The sequence below is a fragment of the Calliphora vicina genome, chromosome 1, assembly GCF_958450345.1.
Source record: "Calliphora vicina chromosome 1, idCalVici1.1, whole genome shotgun sequence".
NCBI classification, from domain to species: Eukaryota; Metazoa; Arthropoda; class Insecta; order Diptera; family Calliphoridae; genus Calliphora; species Calliphora vicina.
This window is the reverse complement of record NC_088780.1, coordinates 58,489,762-58,500,873: the sequence shown is the minus strand read 5'-3', so window position 1 is coordinate 58,500,873 and position 11,112 is coordinate 58,489,762. Positions and strand designations below refer to the sequence as shown.

The 11,112-nt window shown below is 27.7% G+C and overlaps 1 protein-coding gene across 1 annotated transcript in view; it reads left to right on the top strand.

Moving 5' to 3' along the window:
- The first annotated feature begins 7,860 nt into the window (after window positions 1-7,860).
- The window catches only part of Mrp5 (Multidrug resistance protein 5), a 36,605-nt gene continuing 33,353 nt past the window's right edge, over window positions 7,861-11,112 (top strand). Inside the window, exon 1 of the mRNA XM_065514654.1 lies at window positions 7,861-8,334. The gene's annotated coding sequence lies outside the window, so the exon portion shown is untranslated. The remainder of the gene's footprint in view (window positions 8,335-11,112) is intronic.

Below are 11,112 nucleotides of genomic sequence, written 5' to 3'. Positions count from 1 at the left end.
TTTGAAAACTTTGCGATTACTTAAATCATGCCAATACGAAAAGACTAAAAAATACTACAGGCCTTTGTTTTATAGTGCAATTATTTATAAGGGAATATTTATGTGTAATTTTTAATTTATTTTTTTTTTTTTGAATTATGTTTATTTTTGTAAGTGTTTACAAAATGTGGTTTAATTAATGTTTCAAACATTGTGTTATTTTTAATGTATATTATGTTAAATGTGGTCAACAAATCTGCACATATTATATTTTTTTTCTTACAGTGTACTACTATTACAATTATTTATTTTTTGTGAACAAAATAATTTTTACGTTAAATTTAAGTCTTTATAATTAATAAAAAAAAACTATCATGTGCCTTTAAATATATGTATTGTTAAATGTTATATTAAGTGTACAACATACTATAAATAGAATAAATAAAACTAATAAAACGTCCAAATATATAAATTTTAAATAAAAATAACGTCTTTTTTTCATACGCACTGAACACCCTTCATTTCTCTAATTGAATTACGAATCTGGCAACGATGTTTTCTTTTAACACTCTAAAAAACAATTCTTGTCTCGCTCACGCTCTGTCTGGCATATTGTTATCTGTGGTTTTGTTTTGATTCCCATTTTCTCTTTAGTTTATTCAAGTACATAATTTTCGTTTCAACGTTTTTATTTCGAGCACCTGAAAATTCTAGTTTTGCACCGTTTTTTATAAAATATGAAATCCAAAATTATATCAAATTAATAAATTAAAATCTTCTTTATATAAATTATTTACAAATTCAATGAAATTCACTTTAAAATTAATGAAATTAGTGAAACAAAAAAAGGAAAAATCGTAAAAAAAAGTCATTGAATTTACCCTCAAGGGGGTTGCTTGTTTTTATTTTGGAAAATATTAAAAAAAAAGAAAATCTATGAAGAAAATGTAAAAGCCTTTAATGCGTGTGTGAGTGCAGATGGTACATGAGTGTGTTTGTAAAGTGTTGTGTGCGTGTTGGAATTCGTTTTATTTTTTGTTTACGGGATCAATTTATTAGAGGAAAAGGTAAAAATTTAATACTAATTCTCTAAAATACAATGTTTTAACATTTCATTAGTTAATTTTGAAGAAAGCATTAACTGCAAAAACAACTACAACAACGGTATTAATGTTTGTCATTCATTAAAAAATCCTATTTCCTTTTACGTTCATTTTTATTATGTCAATGTTTTCTTGTGTTGTTTCTTTCTCTTGTCCTTTGGTAATAAACGGAAATAGTTGACTTAGCGGAAAATTGGCAAACGGAAGCGATTGGTGAATTCAACGTTAGTACTGTGGTAAGAATAAAATAAATCTTTTTTAAAAAGTTTTACTAAAAAATATTATAAATAAACTAAATAAAAAATATTTAAATTAATGATGTACTATGTATTATATACTGAGCCCTTTTAAATTTTTAAAGGATCCTCAAAAAATTTACAAAAATATTTGTAATAATTATTTCTCTTAAAACTCATTTCATTTATTAGTGTTAATAATAGAGTATTTTTGAAAAATTGCGTTTTTTAAAACAAGTACCTATGTATTCCATTATACTCGTAGGTATGCATTTATTAAAATTCATATTTTGGGATATTTTTTCTAATGATATCCAAATACATACTCTTAATAAAATTCATTGATAAAAGTAAATACTTATGTGGTAATTAGTTTCGGTCTTTGAATCGAAAACTTTTTATTTTTTAAAAAGCTAATTTGTTTTTATAATATTTTTTAATCTGTGCGAGACTCTCGACACGAAAATAATAAAATATCAAAAAGTATAAATTAGTTATTTGTCAACATAATAACAAATTTAGTTATTAACAAAAAATGGTTTTAATTTTTCAAACCGGATGAAAATTGTAAAAGTTCAGTTTCCATTAACACTTTTTTTGTATTTTCTCCCCCAAAAAAACAAAAATCTATACAAAAACAAGTAAGAGAGCTATATTCGGCTGTGCCGAATCTTATATGCCCTTCACCAAATTATTCTTCAAAATACAAATTTTAAATATTTTTTTTTTACAAAGTGTTTTTTTTTAATTTTTTGGAAATTTTTTTTTTCGAATTGTTATTTAAAAAAAAATTCGGCTTAATAATATTTATTCCGATTTTGACCCATTGTAGGTCCAACTTACTGTGGTCTTATTTACGTCGTTGCAAAGGTCTTTGAAATATCTATCATTAGATATCCATATTGTCTATATTAATGAAAATGGTACACACATGTGAATATATATGTCAAAAATAGGTCAAAATCGAGGTTGTCCCTTCTCACGAAGGGTATATATCTTCGTCTGATCTAGTTAATACAGATACATATAATTTATCATCTTTTAATATTATTTGTATAATTCCTTTTATCATTTTATCAAAAAATAAAAAAAATGTATTAGACCAGTAAGGCTATAGTGTCAATGAGTCAGATAATATAACCTTATTTGACTTTGTTTGAAGGAGAATATTAAAAGAAGATTGTAATATAATGTTGACTTTGTAATACTTGAATGTAATGTAGGGTTTTTAATGAAATAAATATCGTTAATATAATAAAAGAGTTTATAATTTTCCTATAAAACTTATGCAAGTGAATCAAGAAGTTATAATTATTATTTAATTCAAAGCAAAATGCTATAATTAAAAACCTAGTTGAAATCAAAATGCAACATTTCCAAAAGGGTTACAAACAAAATACGAGTGTGGGTTAATAAGTCCGCGACTTTTTGAATTTCCCGGCTCTTCACTGAAAGGGCAACTCTGCTCCTGTTAACAGGCATACGTAGTTGACTCCTGTCAAAATTTGAACAAGCTTCATTTAGTTTGAGTTTAACAGCCATTGATAGCAGACTACCTTGTGACTTGAGGAGAAATTGAAAAAAATTAAATTTCCTCTGCCCATAAAATACCATAAATTTCAGCCATACAAGCATTGAAAATGACGAAAGTTCTGTACGCCCAGTTAATGTCTCTACACCCACGATCGGCAGACATATACTACTACATTTTGCACTAAGTGCAAAATTTGAGTCTACACCCAAAACAATTGACACGATATGGTGTTAATCGATCGGAGATTGAAAGTGCGAGAGATTGTGGAAGCCATAAGCATCTCATATGGTTTCAATTTTGAATGATCACTTGGATATGAAAAAGCTTTCCGCAAGGCTGCCGAGTTTGCTCACAAACGAGTGCAAAAAAGGGTACACAAATGTGCAGCAAAAATCCATGAATGAAAAATAAGAAATAGGTCCTATTTTGAAGACCCATGGTCGCGTCCCTGGTGGGCCCATGAGGTCCAAGTTTAAAATTTAAAATCGGCAACACCCTCTTTATGCATGTGAAATTTCATTCAAATCGGACTTACCGTTTAGAAGTTACATATGGGAATGGTTTTTTATGCACTTCGAGCAACAATGGGTGTGTTGCAGATTACACATTCCGAACCTGGATTTTTACAACCTTCTTCATGAGTTGTAAAGGTAAGTTTGTCATTCCGTTAGTAATTTTCATTTTTGTCATTTGCGACCTAAAGTACATACATAGTATATACGTATATTCTGGATCGTTATAGATAGCGGATTCGATGATTCATACATCAATATATCCACTAATGTTGCTATTTAAATTCGGGAAAAACACGCCTACATTGATTTTTACCTATTTTTTTTTATCTATATCTGAATTACAAAGTTATATACAATGGATATCTAATGATACCATCTCAAATACCTTTATAAAGACGTTTGTATATTAGGATGGCCCTTAATAAACGAAAGTTGGATTTTTGCAAGTCATTTGCAAGAACATTGGTAAAAAAAATCATCCTGAAAAAATTTTACGTAAATCGGTTGGGGTTAAGGTACGTCTTAAGCCCTCTGAAGTTTTGAGATGCATTTACAAGGGGGAAAATTGCAATTTTTTCAGTTTTTGTAATAATTTTGCTATTAAAAAATTACTTTTGCAATTTAATTTAAAAGAATAGAAATGAGTACGTAATTGTCTTTCTAATGCACAGAAAAAATTAAAATTCGTATTCAATCACAAAATTTATAAAACCAAACAAATTTTTTACTGAAAATTGTTTTACTACAAAAATTGTAAAATCAAACACAACAAAACGTAATTTATTTATTAAAAAAAAACTTTTTTTCTTTATTAAAATATTTGTACTATTATTGAGAGTATTTGAAAATAATTTAAATTTCAAACAATTAATTTTATAAAAACAATGAACAAAATGTTTGGTTTTCAATTTTTTTCCATTAAACAATTATTTTTATTTTTTATTTTGGTTTCTTTATTTAAGCAAATAAAAAACAACAATTACTTATAAATGACATGTTTTTTAATGACATGCATATTTAATAATTTCTTAGAATACATTTATAATGTTACAAATAAAAATATCATTCATTCCTATCAGATTGTCTTCCTTATGTCTGTCCAACATTAGTCCATCTAGAAATTGCGAAAGTTTTTATTACAAATTTGAACAGAATTCAATTAATTAATAAAAAAATACTCACATTGTGTCCCAGTTGTTTTTGGTTGTTCAATTTCAGCCAGAGATTCCGGTTTGTTATGCTGGAATGGCCATGTCTTTAAATAAAATTATAATGTACAGTTAGGGACTAAAATCTACATACACTATATAATTTGCTAATATCGTCAAAGATATAAGGATACAAAAGAAATTGATAATATAAATATTAAAAGCAAAAACAACAAAAAGTGTAAAATTCAAAGGACAAAAGTTAACATACAGTCGTTAAATATATTAAAAGTTACTGCTTAAAGTACGCTATTAATATTTTGTGGGTCCACCCTTAGCATCAAAGACTGCTTGTAGTCGACGGGGCATTGAGATCACCAAGTTTTCCGTGATCGCAGGTGCAATTTCGGCCCAACCTCTATTAATTGCGGTTTTAAGGCTTTCACGGCTACTGATTTTATATTTTCTTATATTTTTTTCCAAAACATCCCAGATATGCTCAATGGGATTTAAGTCGGGGGATTGTGGAGGCGTCTTGAGCTGCCTGGGAGCATAATACAGTAGCCAATCTCGAACTGTATGAGCAGTATGCTTGGGGTCATTATCCTGTTGGAAAATCCAGTCATTTCCAAGACCCAAGCTTTCTACAGATGGCTTCAAATTATCTTCCAGTATACTCTTATATATATGGCGATCCATATTTCCCTCAATGAAAACTAAACGACCCAATCCCGATGACGCCATTGCCCCCCAAACCATAACACTCCCACCACCATGTTTTACAGTACGTACAATATTTCTGGGATCTAATGCGGTATTTGCTTTTCTCCAAACTTTGGAGCGACCATCACTCCCGAAAATATTGTACTTACTTTCATCTGTAAAGAGGACTCGTTTCCAAAAGTCAATTCCCTTTTCTACATGAGTTTTTGCGAATTCTAACCGCAATTTACAGTTTTTTCTGAAATCAGAGGTTTCTTTCGTGCCACTCTACTCTTGAATCCGTGTCCGTGCAGGGCTCTTTGAATTGTTTTCGGATGGACATTCTTACCGGAACATTGTGTAATATGTTCGGCTAACTTTGTAGCACATTTTCTTGGGTCAATTTGCACTTGCCTGAGTATACTACTTACATCTCGTCTGGAGAGCAGACTTCCGGTTCTTGGCTTGCTTTCAGTGGAGTTTGTATTTTTGTGATTTCTTACTATTGTTTGGACAGTACTACGGCTTAGTTTTACTATTTTTGAAATTTCTCCGTAGGACTTCTGCTCATTTCTGCGATTTATTATAAGGTTTCTAACTGAAACTTCAATCTCCTTTCTATTTTGCATTATTACAGCAACCAATTACAAAAAGATAAAAAAAAATTTAATTAACGTAGATTATTTGTGCACCGATATGACAGTTTACGTAAAATAAAAAGAAAAATCTCAAAGGTTCCTATGTTATTGATTGCACTATAAAACTAGTTTTGTGTTGTATGTAAAAATAAATAACATTTCGCTATCTTTAAATTAGAAATTGCAAATATTGGAAAATTTGACCTTTGACCTTCACGATTTAAGGTTTAACTTTTTCCAATTTTAGTAAAACGTTCAGAGTATATTTAGAATTATTTGGACTATAATACTCTTAATAGGTTTTACTTGAAATTCATAACAGTAAGGAAATTGGGCTCATTCGCCAAAATATGGCCAAAAAATTAGTTTTCTCGAAAATCGCAAAATTTAAATCACAGGTACGGAAAAACTATACACAGAGAATACAGATTCGTCCAATCAACTGTAATAAAAAGGTAAAGTATGCTGTAAAAATTTAGATATTTTATTTGCAAATAAATAAGAACAGGCTGGTCTGCGTGGGTTGGAGAAATTTGAAGAACTAACATTGGTAAATGCTACCGGGCGAAGCCGGGGGGATCAACTAGTTTTAAATAAAAATTAGTTTTTATTTTCATATTTCTCAAAATATGTTAATTTTGTTTATACATTTCATGTTCTAGTGGCAATTTTTAATAACTTTAAATTTTTTTGCCAATTTCTGTTGTTTTATGTTTCATTAGAACGACAATTACGTACACATTTCTATTCTTTTAAATTAAATTGCAAAAGTAATTTTTTTTTTTTTTAATTTAATTTTTAATTTTTACAAAAACTGAAAAAATTGCAATTTCGCCCCTTGTAAATGCATCTCAAAACTTCAGAGGGCTTTTTTCAGGATGATTTTTTTACCAATGTTCACCAAACTGGAGGGTGAGACTAGCAAAAATCCAACTTTCGTTTATTAAGGGCCACCCTAATGTATATAATGTCATATAAATGCGGAGCGACAATGGATACAAATCGGAAAAAAATATTTTTTATCCGAATTTTTTTCACCAAATTCACAGCCGAATATAGCTCTCTTATTTGTTTTCTTTAAGGTTATGTGAAGTAAAAAAACGTAAGTAAACAGCGTAGACGCGACCAACATTTGTGGAGTTATCGAAAATATGATCTTCCGAATGGACTGCCTAAAGCGAAGTCGCGGCCAACATTTGAAAGAAATTATCTTTTAAAAGTAAATTCAGATAATAAAGATTCCGACATCCAATTCTATTTTAAGCATTTTATTTAAAGTTAAAAAAAACTCTAAATGGATCACCCTATATATTGCTGGGAATGACAAACATACATATATAACGACATATTTATTCAGTTTAGATCTTCAACAATTTAACTATGATAAAATCGAACAGTTAAACTAGAAAAACAAATTTATCGAAGACATAATCAATATTAAGATTATACATTTAAAAAAAATTTAAAATTACACACTGATTTTTTTACACTTTTACACAACAAACACTTGAAAAAAATCCAATGTTGAATTTTTTCTTGTGTTTGTTGTGTAAAAGTGTAAAAAATCAGAGTTCACTGGTATGGCAAATTTTATCATAAAAATATATCATAATTTGTATAAATACTGAACGGAACTCATGACTGGAGCTTGCTGTGGGTTTATTCCAATTGGGGTGTTTGCTATTAACAAAACTCTTTAGCTATCTAACGATCCAATATGGAAGAGTGTAAATTGAGTAATAATTAAAAATGTAGCGCGATGAATAAAAATACTCACTAGAATGCTCACCAAATATTGAATTATGTCGCACTTACATTCACACATTCTCGTTCATTTATTGTTGTTTTATGATCATGTACATTTTGGCGTCATAATTAAAAATCTCAGATAAGAGAATACTCACACCAATACAAACTAATAAAAAAAGAGATATCAATTTGGCACACAACTAGAACGAGATACGTTTCGATTTTGGATGAATCTAATAATAAAAAAAACTCAATGGGAAACACCAACAAGTTTGGCCCATACGAGAGAATTTTTGATTTAATGACCAACTCGCCATAGTCTCTGTACATTTGAATTGTTTTTAAAAATAAAAAAATAATTGGTAAAAACAGAACATTAGACAGAGTCAAGTTAACACTACAAGTGTTTAGTTGTTAAAGCGGTTTGACACAAGTCACACATGGAATTTTCAAATTATTGAGTGTGACACTTTTTTTCGTTTAATTTTTGCAAATTGTGCGTAAAAAATCCATTACGATAAATTATATGTAAATAAAAGTGTATTTTTTTACTACACACATAAATAAAGAATTCAATAAAAAAAAAATAAAAAAATAGAAAATAAATTGCGAAAAATTTAATAACATTAATGCTAACATGACAAAGCAGAAAAAATACATTATAAATAATAAAGAATTATAAATTTTGCTAAAACGTCTGTCGTCTACGTGTGTGAGCGAACAAGTTAATGTAAAAAAAAAGATAAAATATAAATTATTTAATAAAGAGATTCCATTATTACGAGTTTGTTCCAAAGTTCCCATTATAAGTGTGTAAATTTAAATGTCAACTCCTTAAACAAATAAAATGAAACAACACAACGATTAAAAGAAACAAAAAAAAATTAAATATTTTTCGAATCACAACAAGATAATAAGAATTATTTTAATATTTTTAATCCCATGAAATTTTAAAGTTATTTCAAATACGAATCAATAATAAAAATTATTTCATTTAACAATTTTAATAAAATGTTTTTTTTTTTTTTGTTCAATTCATTTAAGTTGTATATTGCACAATAAATTAAATCGTTTTTCTAATATAACAACACTGGTGAATGTTGCGAAACCTAGTTGTGAATATTGACGATTGAAAATTTAGTTAATGGTTTGTTAAGTCAGTTCTCATTAAAATAATCTGGGAATTTCCTGTTCTCATTTGCAACATGTTTTCACATTTTGGAATCTGTAATTACAATAGATTTAAACAAATTGTTTAAAAATTCTGATAAAATATATATTTGAGTGTGTTTTTATTAATCATTAATGATTTTTTTTTTTTTGGAAAATCTGTCACTCTTATTTGAAAGGCTCATATTCTGGAATGGTTCTGAATAATAAGATAATTAGGATCAGATTTGAAAAATTCCGTATTATTGGTTCAAATTAGAAGTCTGGAAGTTAAGCCAAAATATTTTGTATCTAAATAGAATTCGTAAATAAGTATATATCGAAAATTAGCTAGCATCTTCATATAAGAATCCAGTTAACATTTTTATTTAATACTAGATGACCCGGTACTATTTATTAATTTCAGTTGTTCAAGTTTCTCCAAAAAAATTTATCTTATTAAGAAAAGTGAGAAGTGAAAAGAAATTAAAAATTAAAATTTCCGAATTTTTGAATATTTTTTCTTTACAAACCATCTCCTAAAGATTTCGAATCGAATCGAAAATCAGCCAAATCGCTCCAGCCGTTCTCACGTGATGCCATTACATACATGGACCGTTTAATTTTTATAAATATAGAAGATGTATTCGCAAACAATGTTTTGGTTCTGCTGCTTATTTGTCTCTTAACTTCTCTACATAGCTTGCGGATATTTCGACAATATTTCATTTATAATCCGATGTTTTGACATAAGGAGAGAGAAATTCCTCTGAGTTCATGGATATTCAAATTTGTTTTCAAAAAAACGAGTATTGAAAAACTTTTATAAAGAAATGAAATTTTAAAAGAGAAACAAGTTTTGAAAATAATAACTGAAATCTGAGTTAAAATGTTTAACTAAACTAATATATATTTAAAAACCATCCAGAAAACTCATTTCTATTCAAGTTGAATGCAGTCCGCAATGTGAAGGAAACACTTCATTTTTAAAATGATTGAATTATTTTGGAAATTGTTAGTACATTTCAAAATTTTCGATTTGCTTCGGATTAACTGTGGTGTTGACCTGAAAAAACCCAGTCGAACTCTATTTATAATAAATTTTCATTCGGAAGTCACCTTAGTTTTTGCATAATATAATAATCCAAAGAAGTACAATAACAAATATTTTCATTAAGTGATGTAGTGTTAAACATGACACAACAATATAAGGTACACTCAGTATAAAATAAATTCCCAATTATACAATTCTTGTAACGTCAAACAAAAGAAAATATAAAAAAATATGAAAAAAAAATCAAAATCAAAGTTTGACATTATAGGGCTAAATATTGAAAACTCTCCCTAGTGATTCCACCTTCTACAATTATTGTATCATGGTGTTAACATAGTTTATTTAAGTATTTAGTTTATAAACAAATATCTTTGGGCATAAATCACATAGTATGCGATTTTTTATTGCTCATCTCTGTATATTTTCTATTAAATATCACTGACAATAATTCAAAGTTATAGAATTGGGATAAAACACAACACACATTTTTTTCTTTACATAACAATAATCTTTTGCCCTTATCTATCTACTGATAAAGCGCTTGACAATGAACTTTTTGATATACAATGTGAATACTTAGGGAAATTGTATTAATTTTTTTCTATATACATATGTATGTACTAAAGTACTCGTATAATAATCAATTATAATTAGTTATTTGTATTTCATTCATGCCAAACACCGTTTAACCGTAACAATATTGTTAAATATCGATATAAATAATTCAAAACAAAAAATAATACTGTTTTAAATAACTGACCAAAAACATAGAGCTTTTAGAAGAGGACTAAATGACGTAAAAAGATTACTTATCTAAGTACTTGATATTTCAACACGGAAACTCCTTTATAAAATAAACATATGTATATTAAAATATTAGATTATTCCATTTTGCTGATAAGACTTCCAATATACATAAGTATAGTTTCCATAAAACCTATATAAATCTCTCAGAACCAACGTAGTAGCCAAATATATTAAAATAACTCCAAAAAAATGTATGAAAACAATATTTCATTTAAATATCTATCCTTTCAAATTATTTTTAACATTGGAAAAATAGCAAAAATTTTAAATACGAACATAATTTCGTAAATAAATTTTTGATTTAATTGAATATTCTAAAAAATAAACCAACTTTTAGATTTATTCTATCTTTGTTGCTAATGTTCTGCATAGTACTGAATGTACTCCATTTAACATTAACAATAAGCAATAAAAATTAAAAAAATAATCACGAAAAACTATAAAGAAATAAATAATAAAAAAGTTAAAAACATATTATAAAATGCAAAATATAATTAT